This window comes from Alligator mississippiensis, chromosome 3 (assembly GCF_030867095.1).
Source record: "Alligator mississippiensis isolate rAllMis1 chromosome 3, rAllMis1, whole genome shotgun sequence".
Classification (NCBI taxonomy): domain Eukaryota; kingdom Metazoa; phylum Chordata; order Crocodylia; family Alligatoridae; genus Alligator; species Alligator mississippiensis.
Genome location: NC_081826.1, coordinates 233,190,607 through 233,209,175, shown reverse-complemented (window position 1 = coordinate 233,209,175; position 18,569 = coordinate 233,190,607). Strand labels below are relative to the sequence as shown.

General features: G+C 38.8%; 1 long non-coding RNA gene across 1 annotated transcript; it reads left to right on the top strand.

Annotated features, from left to right (window-relative positions):
* The first annotated feature begins 941 nt into the window (after positions 1-941).
* On the top strand, positions 942-15,444 carry LOC132249144 (uncharacterized). The gene is made up of 3 exons (XR_009460550.1): positions 942-1,156; positions 13,030-13,099; positions 14,984-15,444. It is a non-coding gene; the product is annotated as an uncharacterized LOC132249144 (long non-coding RNA).
* The last annotated feature ends 3,125 nt before the right edge of the window (positions 15,445-18,569 follow it).

The window sequence follows — 18,569 nt, the reverse complement described above, 5'->3', positions numbered from 1 at the left end:
TATTAAAGCAAATATCCATTCCTGTTTGCACTTGTGATGATCTGCCCAAAAGTTCTCACTTTATATGTGATAATTGCATGCCATCCTCCCTTAGTGGAAACAGTGTGTTGGTGAGTGAATGTTTGAGAACTCCAGAATGTTTACTGAGGGAACAGAGGTAATTGCGGAATCAATATCTTCTTTAAGCCTAAAGGTTGAGCTGATTAATATTTTATATGGAGAAATAGTTCCACTGCATGGAGAAATTGATGAGAAGCACACAACTCTTGTAAATTTTATGAACTAACCAAAACTTCGTTTCATGTCTGAAAATACCAGGAGAGGCTTAAAGAATTTCTGAGCAGATAAACATGGAACTAAATATTTATAACTAAGAGAGTCCCAATTCTAAGTTGTTTCATTACTAAGTAGCCAACAAGAATAAAAAATGAAATTCCAAGTTCATAGTTAAGATAAAGAGTAGTATCCAAAGCCCTTATTCACCTAGGCTAGGGATAAAAGTTACACATAAACCAGTTTAAGTGATCAGAAACTAGTTTAAACCTGTAACAGAACAGAAGATCAGTGCACATAAACCAGTTTCAAAATGGCTTAAGATAAACCTGGTTGAAAGTAGTATCAGATTTATCTGATTTGGGTCAAACCAGTTTATGAAACTTCTGTCCCAGACCCCTTCCTGGCTCAAGTTAAATCACTATTCCTCAGCAGGCTGGGCTGGGCTGTCTGCTACAGAGAGCAGGGCTGGTCCCACCCTCTGCTCCCTAGCTGGAGTAGTAAGGCCTGGCTAACAAGGGGAGGTGGGGGAGCCCAGCTGGGGATGCAGCCCAGTCTACAGAGGGGGAGGTACTGCCTTAACCAGGCAATCCCCTGTTTGGGTCTGTGGCCAGGGAGGGGGGCTAAAAACACCTTCCCCTGCTCAAACTTACTGCTGGCTGCAACTGTGGACTACAAATCCCAGAGGCACCTGAAAACAGGAAGAGGAAGGGATGATGCAACCCCATAGAGTCTGACTGCTATAATTCTGGACTGCAAATCCTAGAGACTTTGGGGGCAGCAAGAAGAGGAAATGAACACACAGCTAGAAAGCCTTGCTCTAGCACCCCCAACTTCTGGCTTAAGCTGCTATAGGCATGTGGCTGCATTTCCTAAATCAAAGGTAAATGTCTGTTCACTTCTGTTTCAATTTAAATTTGTGCATTTTAGACTAATCTCCAAAGACTGAATAGTTCAGCCTGGGGCTTTTTGACTGTCTTTACAGGGTAAAATTACATGTTAAATGTAGCAGGTCCTAATTCTAAGAAATGTCATCCATGTTGAGGTTAACCAGTGCTAATGATCAATCACATGTTTGGGGTTAATATCCTCTCTAATGTCCACAGCTCAGATCTGCTGCTAGGGGGCTGGTGAGCTATAGGGGCTGCAAGCCTGCTTCATGCTTTCCAGCTCTCTAGCCAAAGTATAGGCCAGGATCCATCTGTGAGGCCCATCTGTAAGGCCCATCTGTGCCACTTAGATCACTCCCTCTGTCTTCCATGTTGCCCCACTACCCCCTCCCCCATCAACTCCCAGGTTCCCCTCCACCCTGAAATTAGCTCTTCCACCCCTGGATCATCTTCCCACCCTCAGAACTCTTCCCCATACCCCAATCTGTCCAAGAGTAGTGGTAGCAGCAGCAAGGGGGGGGGGCAGGATTCCCTTCTGCCTGTTTATGGGTTTTCTGCATCCCATAGTGCCCCTGCACACCTAGATCCAGCTCCCACTGGCCCCTGCAGGTGCCTGACAGGTCCTTTTCCCCTGCTACCCCCTTACCCCCTGCCTGGGGTAGTGTGGTCTGTAGGGACCCCAGGAGCAAGCAAGGAAGGGACACCCTCTGTCCCCTACCAGTACCTCCATCACTGTCAGGCTGATCAGGAAAGCAGGGCAATGATCCAGGTGGATAGGGGTGATGGCGGGACTACTTAATGAGCCTTAATGTATGACCATTCAAGTTTTACCTACTCTTAACATGATTTAATTGTAATGTGTAATCTCACCCTAAAATTAAAAACAGAGGTTGGATTTTTCCCAGGACAAAGTCTGTGCAGTTGCAGTTCTCTTCTGCTGCTCCTCCTAGTTGGGAAGCCTTGCCAAAACAAAAGGTGCAAAAGCCACTGTATTTTTTTCCTTAAACTTCATAATCAGCAGGTTGCTTGCATGCTGAGGCTGCTGCCATCATGCAGATTAATAGTGTCTCCCTGACTTCCTGAGATCCTTCATCTACCTGTGTCTATCCATTTTTTTTATCTCATAGTTGAACTGTAAGCTCTTTGGGGCAGAGATCATTTTTTGTTCTATGCTTGTACAGTGCCAAGCACAAGTTGGTAGTATTATGTATTATGGTAATTTGATGGCAGAGTTGTACTGCTACCCAGCATGTCCACAGGTGGCAGATAGTAGGATTACCTTCAAGGAAGGTTAGCTGTAAAATAAGCAGGGGTAACTTTGATGAATAAGCAGTTGCAGACAATTGGCAGCAACATCAACATTATGTGGCAGGGACAGCAGATGGCAATGTCTTCACTCCTAAAAAGCCATGTATATCCTTTGATGGTGTGTGACATGGCGAGTACAGGTCGCCATTATAATAAGCCTGCCCAGACCCAGCTATGGGTCTGTACATCCTCAATGGAGGAGCAGGCAGAAGAACATACTAGAATCTCAATGGCTGCAATGGCAGATGAAGGCTGCAATGGAAAAAAAATCTCCAATTGTCTTGTCCTCTTTTCCATTGTATCAAGGTCCCATTTTGTCAAGAACCACGTGGAAGCTGGTGTGCAGCGGTTTTTCCATGAAAAAAAAAATCATGCACAGGCATCTTCCATGGAAATGTTTTTTCCAGCACATTCTTCAAGTCCTTTGGTGACCAACTAGTGATGGTAGGATCAGGATTGTGAGGTCTATAAGCTCCTATTCATGAACCAGCATGATGGTGGCAGTTAAAAGAAGATTGTCTAGCACTTGGAAGAGGTAATCAGGAGTGTGATTTTTGCAATTGTAACTGCAACTCAGCAGCCCTTTCCAGGATCCTCTCTGCTCACCCAACAGGGGGAAGGGGCTAGAGAAGGTGCCCTAAACATAGTCTGACTATCTTTATCCTGATTGGATAACCACATCCAGTGGCATCACCTTTACTGCAGTCAAAAATCAATTAAGACACACATTCAGTTCTGGGACCTGGAACATCAGGGCCCTCATGGACGATCCTAATAATAAACACCTAGAGCATGGCACCACAATCTTGGATCAAGAACAACATTGACATCACTGTACTGAGAGAGATCCAGCAAGTGGGAGATGGGCAGCTCAAAGAACAAGGGGAGCTGGCTTTACCATCTTCTGGAAGGGTAAACAGGAAGGAGAATGCCACCTTTATGGAGTGGTTTTGTCATCAAAAATGAACTCATAAACTGACTCAATGAGTACCCTGTTGGAATTAATGAGTACCTCATGACTTTCCATCTTAAACTGGCAGGGAGTCGATACACTACTGTCATTAGCGTGTATGCCCTGACTCTTGACGCTTCTGACAAAACCAAGAAGGAATGCTACGCCAACCTTGGCCAAGTCCTTTCTAGCATTCCAGCAGGAGACAGACTCATTTTTCTTGGCCACTTCAATGCCAGAGTTGGAAGGGGCTTGAATCTCTGGAATAGAACCATCGACAAGGAAAGAGTGGGGAAGATCAACTCCAGTGACATCCTCCTCTTGACCAAATGTATGGAACATGGACACATCATCACCAACAGCCCGTAGTGCCCAAAAAACCCCAAAAAACCCGAACCATAAAACATCATTAAAACACCAGCAATCCAAGCATTGGCACTGGATTAACTAACTCATTGCCCATCGCAAAGATGTCTGCACCACCCAAGCTATCTTAGGAGCTGACAATTGCTGGAGCAATTACCAACTCATCCATTCAGTTATGTCATTCAAACTGGATCCTAAACAACATCTGCAAGAGAAGCAATTTTGATGGAAGATCAACATCAAAGGATTCAAGGACCTAAACAAGTGATTGGGTCCTTGTCCAAGTCCCCCTTGGGAACTTCTTTCTCCAGTGCCTCAACATAAAATTGGTGGATTCCAATCAACAACAATAGGAGAGTGTCCATAGCACTTGGGGTGACTTTAAGTCCATTGTCATCAGCACCTGGGAAGAGACACTTAGATTCCCTACCAGGACACATCAAGGCCGGTTTGGTAAGAATGACCAAGAGATAGAAGAACTGATTGACTTCAAGCATAAGGCTTTTGTGCTTGGCAGAATGACATCAATTCCAAGCAAAAGAAATTGAGTCACCAACAAGCCAGGGCAGAGGTCCAAAGGAGGACCCACGATATCAAGAACAGATGATGGGAAGACAAGGCAAAGGAGATTCATCAACTCGCTGATGTCCATGATGCAAGTCATTTTTCCAGCACCACCAAAGCCATCTATGGTCCGAGCACTCTGGGACCAACCCCCTTGAAACCTAAGGATCGAGGAGAACTGACCAAGGAAAAGGGCACCATCAACACCTTTTGGAAAGAGCATTTTGAAGACCATTTCAATTGAGATGCTGTTGTTGACAAGAGTGCTCCCAACTCCATCCTGTACCACCCAGTCAGGAATACTCTCAGAATCCCTCAAACCCTTGATGAGGTGAAGAAAGCCATCAAACAGATGGAGAATGACAAGGCACCTGGGGCTGATGGAATCTCCACCAAAATTTTCAAGCAGCATGGAGTGTAGCTTATATCACAGCTTCACATACTCATCTTAAGTATCTGGAATGATGAACGAATCTCAGATGACTTCAGGGATGCTGACAATCTTCAAGAAAGAGGACAAGCCCAACTGTGGAAACTACAGAGGGATTGCCTTGATGTCCACTACAGGAAAGATCATTGCTAGGACCCTCCTAAACTGTCTCCTTCCACTTGCTGAAGTACTGCTCCCAGAATCTCAGTGTGAGTTTAGAGCATCAAGAGGCACAACTGACATGATCTTCACTGCCTGTCAGCTGCAGGAAAAATGTTGGGAACAACATAAACCTTTCCATATGACCTTCTTTGACCTCACAAAAGCCTTTGACTCTGTCAACCGAGAAGTGCTATGAAGGATCCTTCTGAGGTACAGTTGCCCACCAGAATTTCTCATCATTTTTTTGCCTTTTCCATAACAGTATGTGAGCAGTGGTTCTCAGTAATGGATCTGTCACAGATTCCTTTGAAGTTAAGATGGGAGTTATGCAAGGCTGCATCACTCCAACACACTTCTCAATATTCCTTACTGCAATGCTACATCTGATCACCAACAAGCTTCCAGAGTGGAGCTAAACTATTAACTGGATGGTGAGCTGTTTCATCTGAGTAAACTCCAAGCCAAAACCAAGACCACCCTGACCTCAATCATCGAGCTCCAGTGCACTGATGTAGCATGTGCTCACTCAAAAGCAGACCTTCAGGTAATCAGTGATATCTTTACTGAGGCATATAAGAAAATGGAACTAATGCTTAACATTCAGTAGACCAAGGCTTTCCATCAATAAGCTCTTAATGAGCAGTGTTCAGCTTCCGTAATTCAGATTTATGGTGAGACTCTAGAGAATGTTGAGTATTTTCCATACTTCAGAAGCCATCTCTCGCATAAGGCTGACATTGATGAATTCCAACATTGCCTCAAATGTGCAAGTGCAGTTTCAGACACCTGAGGGAATGGGTGTTCAAAGATTGCAACATTAGATCAGAAACCAAGCTCATAGTTTATCAACAAATCTTGATCCCTACTGTACTGTAAGGAGCTAAGACATGGACAATGTACAGGAGACATCTCAAGCTGCTGGGGAAGTACCATGAATACTGCCTGTGAAGGATCCTTTGAATCAAGCGGGAAGACAGACAAACCAACATTAGTTTCCTCTTGTAAGCAAACTCTATGATCATCAAGGCAATGATCATCTGACATCAACTTCTCTGAACTGGCCACAGCTTGCGGATGTCTCCAGACTCCTGAATCCAATTTTAGTCTCCCAGCTCAGTCAAGGCATATGCTTAAGAGGAGGGCATAGAATGTACTTCGAGTACATCCTCAAGGCCAACTTAAAAAATTGCAACATCAACATCAACTCACAGGAGATTATCACTCAGGACTTCCCCAAATAGAGAAGAGTCTGCTGCAAAGATCTCAGTACTTTGAAACATTACAATGACAACAGGAGACAGAAAGGCAAGAGCAACAGAAATGGCATATCATAGACTGAATCAAGAACACAGAGCCACCCACCTCTCACAGAAACATATGCCCATGTGCAACAGAATCTGATTGTCCTGAATTGGCCTTGTTAGCCATCTTTGGACTGGCGGATAAGATAATCATCCTTGACCATGAGAGACTGCTGCAGATGGAGTATGGCAATACAATTAATTTTGGGTTACCATCCATCCGGGTTTTCCTGGAAATGTCCTCTTTTTTGGCCCTCTAAAAACCTGCCTGGACATGAGGACAAATGCAACCTGATGCCCGGGTTTTTGCTCTGCCTCCTGCTTTTCCCAGGCATGATCAGCTTGGATGCCTGTGACTGGGAGCAGTAGGCAAGGTGATTGGCTGTCAGGGGTCACGTGCCCTGCTCTGCATGGGGCCTGGCAAGTAAGTTTGTGTATATGGTGTGTATGTGCACTGGAGCTGCATGGGCAGCAGGGCTGGGTGGCTCGAGGCTGCGGGTATGGAGTGAGGGGCACCAGCAGTGCTGAGGGGCAAGGGCTTAGGAGTGAGGGACAGAGGCAGAGCACAGGCATATTACTGCCCCATCACCCACAATCATACCTTCCGCCACCCCTGGCTAGATAGTGTGTACTATTTTGTACTAACAACCCCAAGCCAAAATTCTCCTATGCCCTGGACTCTGTCTCTGTCCAAATGCATTTTAACACCAATTGTATGGCCTAGCATGTAAATCAATATGTAATATAGCCCTTGTATTTTTATGCTTCACCTGAATCAGTGCACATCTTTTACTATGAAAAACATTTTAATACTTTATTATAGTTTACAAGTAATTGATTTAACTTGACGAGTCAGAAAGTATGAACAGTCAGTAGTCTTCACTTTTCAAAAGACTTTCTAAAACTAGAGAAGTACAATAATTCAAAGAATCACAGAGTTGGAATAGACCTCAAAGGTATTCTAGTCCAACTGTCTGTACAGACCTGTTCTATATGACCAGTTAACAAAGCCTGTAAAAGGACCCTTACACATACTATTTACATAATTTACACCAGTGGTTTTCAAAATTCCTAAAGTCATGGAACCCTTCCATATCGCTTTTTCTACTGCAGAATCCTTACCCCTGATTCCACAACCCATGTGAGCTAACATAGATCCAGGTGACCCATCCTAGCAATGGCAGTGCATTGCCTCCTGGCCTGCTCCACTATTACTCCCAATCCCTTCGTTGTACCCTTATGACCAAGCACAGAAGTCCAGGGTTCCATGGAATACAGTTTGAAAAATCACTGATTTGCACAAACAAACTACTCATGCATACCCTGTTTTCTTGCTTATGTGAAGGCCCTACCACCTGTGACAAATCACTGGCAATAGGTCAGGTACTCCATTTGCAACACATGAAAGTATCCTTGGAAAGCTACAGAAGCACATATATTTCTTATTTTATTCTTTTTCTGATAGCAGACATTATTAAGTCATATTGTTTGTAATGATGGAATGTGAAAAATAGTATCAAAACTTCTATACCATTGTCACTACCTCTATTCTATACCTATAGCTACAAAAGTTGCCTATTCAATAGACATTCATTTTTAGCTTTTTTCCACACAACAGTTCAACAAGCAAAACTATTTTTGGTGTAATAGTAGCAATTAATTTAAAGAAATGCATATATGTCAAATACATACATTCTATCAGCATAAACTCTATACTAAGTCTCTACTTTTCCTTCATGCCTACCTTCTGCAGTAACTTCTTATGCTATAAATCTATAGTAACGTTAGTTATTGATAGGTACTTTAAAATGGTAAGTCATTCTGTGAACCCTGGGAGGATTAAAAGGGTTCAAATGTATGAGTGTTTAATTTGCCAGTCTGTTTCATAGGCTTTATGGGCTACAAAAGTAAGGGGTTCATTGTAGTACAGAACACCTGATAAAGTTAACAGATTGCCCATAACAAGCCAGCCGCTTCTGTTTCATTCAAAGAACTACTCTAGCTTTCAGTAGGGGCACTAAGAACAAGTCAATTATTTCTTTAATTTTTACAAATGAAGAGATTATTATTTTGAATAAAAAATGAAAAACTCCCAGTGTGCATAAATATTTAAGAGACAACAAAAATAATTGCAAAAAATGAGTCCCCTTATTTAACATCAGTGAGCTTGCATTAATTTAATAATTAGTATGTCCTACTTGTTAACTGTAACAGAATAACTGCCTGTTTTCACTTTGTTTTATGTCTTTTCTCATTATCATAATGGATACCATTAAATATCCAATCCTATTTTAAGCTAATTTGCATCAGGCTTAATGTGATTTGGAACCTTTAAGGATTATGGATATATTTTGTTTCTCATTAGGTTCTGACAATCAAAATGTGCAAGAAAGGATTGCTATTACCATATCAGTATTTTCAGTTGTATTCATACCTCCATTCTTTTTTATTCTAAGGCAAGTACGGAAGCAGCTAAGAGCTTTATCAAATAAATTAAAACCTACTCCATGCTTGCAATTTCTAAGCAAGAATCATCAAGCCAAAGAAACAACATGTTCACTGAATATGTTCACATTGTTCAGTCTGTTTAGTAGAATCTCTCCTCTAATTTTTTTTCAGGGCAATCATTGAACCAAAAGAAGAGCCCTTCTGGGAAATGATAAATTGTTTAAGTTTTCTTGTTTTATCCACTACTTCCTACTAACTCCTCACTCCTTTGGACAGCTGGTGATCTCTCAAAGAAATGCTGTACTATGCAGGTCAAATTCTGCTCTTAGTTCTACAATAACAAATTCAAGACAATTTCTATTCTCAGTTACCCTGGTGCTGTCCCCAGTTAAGTGACAAAACAAGCAGTTTCTAAAGTATGGCTCACCCTCCACAGGGCTGATTCCAGATCATGCTTTTTTCTGGGTGACAGATGTGAAAACAGTTCAATTTCTACATATCCTTTCATTATACTAATGTTAACTGCACTGACTCAGCCCTATTGAAATCAACAGACAGACCAAGGAGTTATTTCTATCAATAACAAACTTTACATGATTCAAGTAAAATGAGTGATTAAAATGTATCCGTGAAGACCATTATTTTTCTTAATAGAGGATGACAGAATTATTTTTTCACTCTTGTTGCTGAAGCAGCTTCCCTACTTTGAGGTACGCTCAGACTTTAAAGACAAATGCATTGAAGATGTTCTTATAAAATGAATCAACTTCAGCAGTCGTCTTTCTTGAAAATGCTAAAACCTCTGACCAAGGACTAAGTTGTTCTCGTCAGGCCATTGTTAAAGGCATGTTGTAGCTGTTTTCTTTAAATCAGTTTCATTACTCAGCTCTATGATCTATGATGATTGTACCAGCTAGTAAAGAACAGTTCATCTTACATTAAAACGGTCCTTCTTTTGACAAGACAATACAATGTTCTAGGCCATGCAATGAAATATGTGTGTATACTTGTCACTATAAATTTACTGGCAACAGTAATAAAGTATTCTATCATTCATTTTATTGCTGGAGAAATCATCTTTTCTTATTCATACTGACGTAGCATTTCCATTACTCCTTAAGAAAGACTTGGTAATACTTCAAATTGAGTGTTATTAGAAAATATCCTGTTACTGCTCAGTAAATATATCACTTTCTTTTCCATTATATTCACTGTTCTCCAAAGAGGGCTTTGCTTTGATTACACTGATCTACTCTAGAGTGAGAACAACCTACTTTCAAAATTTGCCTATCCACAAAATCGAGTGTCTTTCCCTACATGAATCTCTCATATACACACTCGCATTAAAGTGGTATACACCATTACTTTGTCCTTACTCCCCAGTCTTAGCACCTCTATGTTCAGTCACCATAGCTCAGGCTTATAATTACATTTGTATTAAATAGACACTACCACTTACTGGAATTGTCAAACTCTTCTAGCTTTAATTTGTACAAATGCACATGGCATGCACTTTGTATATATAGTCATGATTAGAGAATACTATTCTTGAAGTAGTTAATCAATGTTTTGATTTTTAAAGATTTTCATTATAATTAGAAGCACATTTAATCTATTGAATTAGGGATACGTGTGCCTTTTAGCAAACTCATATTCAAACCACACATGATCTAAAATTGCTCACTTAATTCCAGCACTTTGGAATGCGAAGATGAATTTCCTCTAAAAATTCTTCTTCAACTAATTAGGAGGACTATATGAATCTGCAAGAAAGGGTATGCAAAATTTGTGGTATAACTAAGACTTTTGAGGTAACATGCATGACCTTTTCTTTTAGTATTGCTGCCTTAATAATATGCTTGGTTAGTTGATTCCCCCTCTTCAACTATTGCAGAGTATGATTTGTCAATCTAGCCTATATATCTTTTTCTGTAGGGCAGAGAGTTGAGGGAGTCTGATAAGGAAGAGCATATTGCAAAAAGGAGTGGTGGCTATCTATATATACTTTCCATTCTGGGATCTCAATGTGTCTACTAAGTTCATCTTTCTTAAGAACAATAAGCTACAAGACTTAGCTAGTTTTTCAACCTTTCCTTAGCATATTGATTTTGCTTTCAGGACCACAATTCATTTTAGATGTGCCACCCCTAGAATAACTTCTTCCCTAGACAAAGATAATAAACAAGGCATGGAGATCAATATCAATTAGCCTCTATTCTGAAATGAATAACAAATCAGTAAGCCATGTAACATAAACAAAGTGGAGAATCCATCCAGGTCTTCTGCGAAGGTAGAACGGTTGAAGCAACTGTGGGAGAAAAATGAATGCTAATTGATTTATTTTCTCTCCTTTCTCCTTTTCCTTTTTATGATTAACACTTGCGTACTTATTTTTGTTCTTTCACTTTGTATCAATAATTCACAAGGAGCATTGCAACATGATCTCACAAGGTCCCTTCCAGCTCTAAACTTCTGTGAATAGGCTTCTATTTAGATAAGGGTTGATCCTGAAAATCTTACAATAGAATAGTGTAGGTAATTTTTCTATGTTTAGGTTATGTGATCTGTGTAGATCTTGTGTTTAGAGAATGCTTAGGAACTTGTATATCTTCCTCTTTGGGTAAATAATGCCTCACCCATTTAATGATATGCAGGCGAGCCCTCAAATAGCACTGAATTTGAACTGAGGAGAATACCCGTGATCGTCACCTCAAAAATTTAAAAAAGGCTTTCACTCAACAAGGATGCTCCTCCAGCGAGATACTTCATAGTAGAAAAATTGCTGCAGTACAGTAGGAAAACCCCCATGAATCTCACACCACTGGTTATGATATAGCATCCCTTCCTGGAACCTATACAGAAAATACTCAAACAATTGTAACCCATACTAGAAGAAGACCCAATTCTTAATGAAATCTTCCCAGAAGCACCCATCCTAGCTTTCAAAACAAGCACCCTAGCTTTCAAACAACCTCACTAACCAGAAACAAGCTTCCTATGGCCCAAAACACACCAAATGGATTTAGACTATGCCATGACAAAAAATGTTAAACCCCCTAACATATCTCTACCACCCCACAATTGCTACACCCCACAACAGAATTATCAGCATTCCTGGATCTTACATCTGCCCCTCCAGAAACATAATACACTGCAGCCAATGCACCAAATGCCCTGATGGGAAATATGTAGAAGAGACCAAACAACAACTGCACACCAGAATGAATGTACGCTGGAAAACTATCAAAGACAAGAACACCTGATTACCTGTGGGAGCACATTTCTCACAAGAAAACCACTCTTTCTCCAATCTCTTAGTTTTAATCCCCAAAAGGAATTGACAAAAAGACGAGCCTACCAACTTTACTTCATCAACCTACTGGATACAAAAAATCATGGACTAAATACAGACATTGCATTTATGACACATTATAACCTGCCTAACATCTGACTCCCCAGGTACCTCTCCACATTTTACCAGCTACACTCATTCCCCTCTCCCCCTCCTTCCCAGCCTGTCTCTCACCCACTAACACCTCGATTTACCTCTTCACTGAGTGGCTTTCTTGCATTCATACTAGACTCTGACTTCTTTGTTACTCATTCCATCCAGGAAGGACACAGACAAACTGCAGATGCTTCCTTAGCCTGGTGGAGGATATTTGTACCCAAAAGTTTGAAAAGAAGAAATTTTCCAACTGTTTGAGTTGGTCTAATAAAAGATACCAGATTTACCCAAAGAACCATGTCATACATTTTTATTCATTCAAGTAAAATAATAATAAAAACAAGAATGATAAGCCTTATGTTCAGCTGAGAGTTTTTGAAGGATCGGATAAATCTGATGTATTTTAAACATATATAGAACAACAGAATAGAAGGGTATGCTGTTGATCTGTCAACACTGCAATACCTCAGCAGATAAGCAAGATCTAGTAAAAAGGACAAAAAAAAATCCATTAATTATTATGGTACCCAAGACACAAAACAAAACCAGCCTGATTTCAAGAACCTTGAGTATACTTTCTTATGGACTGGATTAATTATAGGAAGCAAAGGGCAACAGTTTCAGGAAGCGAAACTTTAGGCTTTCTTACAGTGTCACAGCAGTAAATTAATGCCATCAAGAACTCACACTGATATAATCACATCTAGCTTCGTACTTCAAGTATTGTGCAAATTACCTTGTATGGCTTATCATTAAGCGTAAAAAGAGAAGATGATTCTTATTAAGGTTATAGGTTAAATTTGAAGAATTTATGAAAATAGGAATCAGAAAGGTGCTAAAAAGAGCCAGGTTTCATTGTGGTTATATTATTCCAATTTGTTTTTCAGAGAGAGAGTTATCCTGCACACTTCTGACTTAAGAAATAAAATGGATTTGAGCACAAAGACAAAAGAAGGGGTAAGGCAGAAACTTTAAATAAGAAAATCTGTCTGTTTCAGATAAGAAACTCCTGGCATTATAGGACAATACAACTGTATATCTGAATAAACATAAAAACAAAGATCAGGGTTGATTTAAAATCTTTTTGAATCTTGCTTTGTCACCATTTACAAGAGCAGAAAGATACAAGAGGAATTTAACTCAAAAACAAACAGAAAACACGGGCAAAGTAAACAATCACATCAGATAGATCATCTGAAAACATTGTCTTTCAGCCAGTCTTTGATTGCCTCATTATTCCAAGTGTAAATACAGTTTTGAAAAAGCTTCATTTAGCATCACTCTGGTGTATTAAATAAAATTAAATTTAGAAAAACCTAACCCTTACTGCAATTCTCCTTTTTATTAAATCTCCCATCTTTTTTTTATATAATTAATATATATTGAAAATGCAGATTAAAATGCGCAGAGTTATTTTGGGACTAAAATATATGGGTCTCAGTAAAGGTAGTTACAACAAAAGTATTTAGAAAAGTTTATATCCTATTATTTAAGTATAAATAAAATATAAGATTCGATTTACTCTCCAGTCCTTTCACACTGCTGCTTCTAATGTATTACAAAACATTATACATTACTTAAACATTTTCACTTCTGGTAAAAATAGTGAAAATTTTGTTGCTATGGTTAAGTGATTTTTTTCCTGCTTTTTATGTTGTTTAAGATAAAAGCTAAGAAGTGTTTTACAATATTTTCAGGATTTTACGTTTTTTATTATTTTCTTCGGTATTTTTGATTGATTAAAAAAAAAAAGAAATTACATTTTGAGAACTGGTAATAAATTCTGGAAAAAGAAGACAGGAAATAGTTTACCTTTGGAACAGCTCTAGTTATTATTTTTGAGTGACTAAAAATCCATATACCACCTGTATCCAGAGGCATATCTAGGATTTTGAAAATGTACAATGCTGATTGTATGGTGCATCGTCACACATAACCACTCTTTTTTTTCCAGGTAAACTAGAAGTTTTACTAATATGCTAGGGGGCTGGGGCTATATTAGCTATATCATTCAGATTTAGATGAAATGGGGAGAGCTTGGAGAAAAAGCATACAATATCATGTGATTCACAATCAAATAATGCCAGATGCTGCCATTCTGACTGTTGGAATTTTCCATATCACAAAAATGGGACATAGTATACTTGGCCACACTTCCTTAACTGAAGGCATATTCAATTGGCTGGCTTTATATTCATTTTACCTAGTCTGGATGGAATAAAGACTCCTTATCAATGCTCAAATACAGTCCTTGAAACAATTTATGAGAATAACAATATAAGCAAAGCAAGAGCAAAGATTTTTTTACTCTGTTCTATTTTCCTTTATTACCTAAAAAGCGGGTGTGAAATAATCATTTTATTTTAGCTGAGAACTGAGGAAAATAAGTTAATTAAGCAAGGTCAAATATTTTATAACAACTAAAACAAACGGGTTACATTAAGAAGTTGCTTAGTTATGTTATGAGGAGGTCTGGTAGTTAACCCAGCAACTTAAAGTAGTTAAAGAAGTGCCATACTTTGAAAAAAAAAATAGCTTACACAAACTAAGGGCTGAAACCTGTGCTGTTGGTATGTCTTCCTAAAGCATTTTAAAATAATTTTTAGTCAGGCAGAAGGTGCCAGCATAAATTCACCAGGGGTTCCCACCCGCCATGCACCAGAGCACATACTCAAAATAGGTTCCTACAGTACCCTATGTACATACTATGTATGTAGGGGACTAAAATAAACCCCTTCATCTATGGAGGTAAAGCCTGTGCTGCATTTTCATTTAAGTGGAAACTGTTTTGACTAACCCCCATCAAACAAATAACATTTATTTCCAAATTTTTCCACTCAGCAACTTCATATGTGACAGCTGCCATTTGGCTGATGCTAGTGCATGAACCAAGGACCTCCTGAGCTGAAACTGGTAAAGCTGCCACAATCTGAGCTAAAGGATGAAGCTATGTAACTTGCTTTATAACAGATTCACATCCTCTGGGTATCTAGATCAAAGGGGAGCAGGTGCAAAACACACTGACCAACAGCTTTCACAGGCAAACTTGTAAATAAAACTGATCAGAAGCAAATGCTAAAAAGAATTGTTAAAAATAACAACACAAAGAGAATGATCTCATTTTTTTCACCTGTGATTTTATAGGTGTAAATAACTGATGTGCAAATTAACTTATTTTGACATCTGAGTATATGATTTGCCAGGTTAATCATGTACTTTGATGTCTAAGTTACCTAAATTGTTCCTAGAATTAATTGCATGAACAATGCGGAATGCCCCATTAATGTCAGATTGTAAACACCTTCTATATGTTGAACACCCAAAGCAATCTGTACCTCTGTATTTTGGTCTTCTAGAAATGCTGAAGTGCATACACAACCACAATAAATTTGTGAAAATGTAGTGGCTATTTTGACATCTATAACCCTTCAAAGAATTTTTTTTCTGCATCTCTGTTCTTTTACATAGCTAACGTAAATGCAAAATGAAAACGTTAAACCATAAAAAACAGGAAAGGTGGCATAATTTGATTCAAATTAAAAATGGTTTCCAAAATATAGAAGGAAAATGCTGTTGCTAAGATGGTTACTTGCATTGCTTTAAGTGAAGTAAGTGAGCTGGATAAAATAGTTTTGCATAGTTTGTGAGAGTTCAAACGCCAGTAATTGACTGATTTATTTTTCCTGGTTAAGAAACAGCCAAAGAATATAGCCTGTTTGAGTTTTTCCATTGTGTAACAAAATAGGGAAGAACACCAAATATGACAGGATAAGAGAAAATAGAAGATTACACTGAAGGGCAAGATTGGGAGTGTGTGTGGAATGATTGGGGCAACTCTTTGAAGCAAATTACATGAAATAAGATGCAAAAAATATAGTCATTTCCTGAAGATGGTACACTTGATTCTGAGTTTACTTATCCCTTCTTGGCCTCTTCAAGGCTCAGATCATGTGCTATGGTAGCTTCATTTGATTCAGTGGGATTACTCCTGATTCTCACTGGAGAGAGAAGAATCAGAATCATATCCAAGGCACAGCAGAAACCTTAAAAAGGCTAGTGTCTCCACTGCCTGGCACTTTTTCAGGTCCAAGCTAAGTATTAAATGTTGATATTATGATGCAGTGCCAGTAACTACTTAGGGTGCAAACTTACTAAGTATGTGGCACAAAGAATTATCAAGGTCCTGGCTCAGCTAAGCACTTGATCATGCCTAATTTTTAACTGAAGTCAATAGCACAACTCATATACTTAAAGTTCAGCACATGCTTAAGTGCTCTGCTAAATCACAGCCTAAGGAATTAGAATTCATTGCTATAAAGAAATCTGTGGCTTGGGCAAAGGGACTTAGATCAAAATATACTTATAATAGTTGAAAGACTGAAATTTCATAAGAGGATATAACATGAATCTAAGTAATTTTCAACAGAATTCAAATGGCAAAATATGAGATGTTTGTGCTTTTTTTTTTTTTTTAAAAGAGACTTCAAATGACAGATTTTGTGTTGAATTAATGCTTGGAATACAAAGGAAACTACTCACACAACAGACATTATATTAGAAAAGGTTGTAGATGGAGCTGTCAGATGTGAGATTGTAAAGCATCAAGCAAAAGAGTAAAAATATGCCTAGTTCAAAAGGTAAACTCAGAGAAAGTAGAATTTTTCATGGTGATAAACAAAGCTATTCAGACCACATATGCAGAAGAGCACACATTAGATGCACATACATGGAAAAAAAATAGCTCTGACAATAAAACAACACTAGCTGTATGGGGCGGAGGGGGTGGGGGGGCGTGGAGATGACAGGTGGGGCAGATTGAAATACTAATGAGAGGAAAAGAAACGAACCCCCCCCCCCCCCGGCTTTTACCTCAAAAAGTGTTATTCATTGTTTTTTAGGGGGAAGAGGAAGAAAAGATGTTAAGAACATATGAGAATATGACATAGTCTCTGACAAAAAGCAGTACATAGCTCACTAGTATTTGCTTCAGCTTGAAATGCTGTACTATAGACAGGGTTTCTTTAGTCTTGGGAAATTAAGAGTGTCCAGTATGAATAATTTTCAGTTACTGCCATTCAACATTTCACCTTCTGACCTGGAGTCCTCTGGTTTAATTCAGGTAAGTGCTTGACTTCAGTAAATAATTCATAACAAATAGTTTATATGTTATTTTTGCTTTCCCTCCTCCTCCCTTTTGAGTTAGCCATGACCATATTGTGGGATTTATTTTTATTCAAAATTATGTTCATCATTCTTAAAGAATAATCCTTAGTCTTCTGATCATATTTTACAATTTCAGTTATAGTATATCACTCATGTGCTACTGCTTTTGCAATGGGAAAGGGGAAGAATGAATATGCTAAATGTAGAGGGTTGGCATTTTGCCATTTGGTCTTTCCCCAGCAAACATAATATCAGCAGACATGGCCACAGAGAAGTGCACGTGCCTAACCATGTAAAGAGTCCCATTGAAGCCTCAGGTTTAAGTGTATGAAAGAACTATATCCTAGTAAATGTACTGAAATTAAAGATATTACAATAGAATATGCACATCAATATTCACAGGAGATACAGAAATCATTTATTATGTTTAGTGCTATTGTACCCATTCCCTGGAGGCATAACTTAAATAATTATGTTAGTATAATTTGTGCACTATTTATTTTGTGCAAAGTGAACCAGGCGATGACTATATTTAGTTTTGACCAGTCACCAAAACATTTTTGTTTTATTTGTTCACATCTAGGAAATGAACAATAAACTTAAGAGCATTTCTATTGTCTGAACAGTGAAAAAGAAAAACGCTAGGTAGAGAAAAATATTTTATCACCAAGATAGGTAGTTTATCTGTGTCATATGAGTAAATTTGTGTTGTATCATTTTAAATCCTTGTTTCTTCCATAAAAGCCATACACTCTCATATTCTATGTATGTATATAGTATTGTATACTAGTATTTGGACAGCTTCAGCATTAAAACACAGATTCCTTTCCTTGCTCTGTTCCTTTTATACTGATCATACTGATGAAAATGGTGACGAAAATAGGGGAATCCCCTATGAGGCAGGCATTAGCACGGCTGATAGAACCCTATTCCACTTTTCACAGTCTAAGCATGATGAAACATGGCAAAGCAGGGGACCTGTTAAAAAACAAACAAACAAGGTAATAGCTCTTTAAATAGTTTTCAAGCCCTCTAGTGGTGCTTACTGTGTTTTACAGATTACCAGAACTGAACCATTGCAGCAGATCTTACAACTTGTGAATATTCAGTCATTATAGTTATGTGAACTCCACTGTGTCCATGGGGTCTGTTGATATTATGTTCATGGAGGGTTAGCAGAATGCTAACCCTCCATGCTTAGTGTGTCCACTCTTCCCCTTTTCCATCGCATCCAGACAAACTTAAATCAAAGTGGTACAGCCAA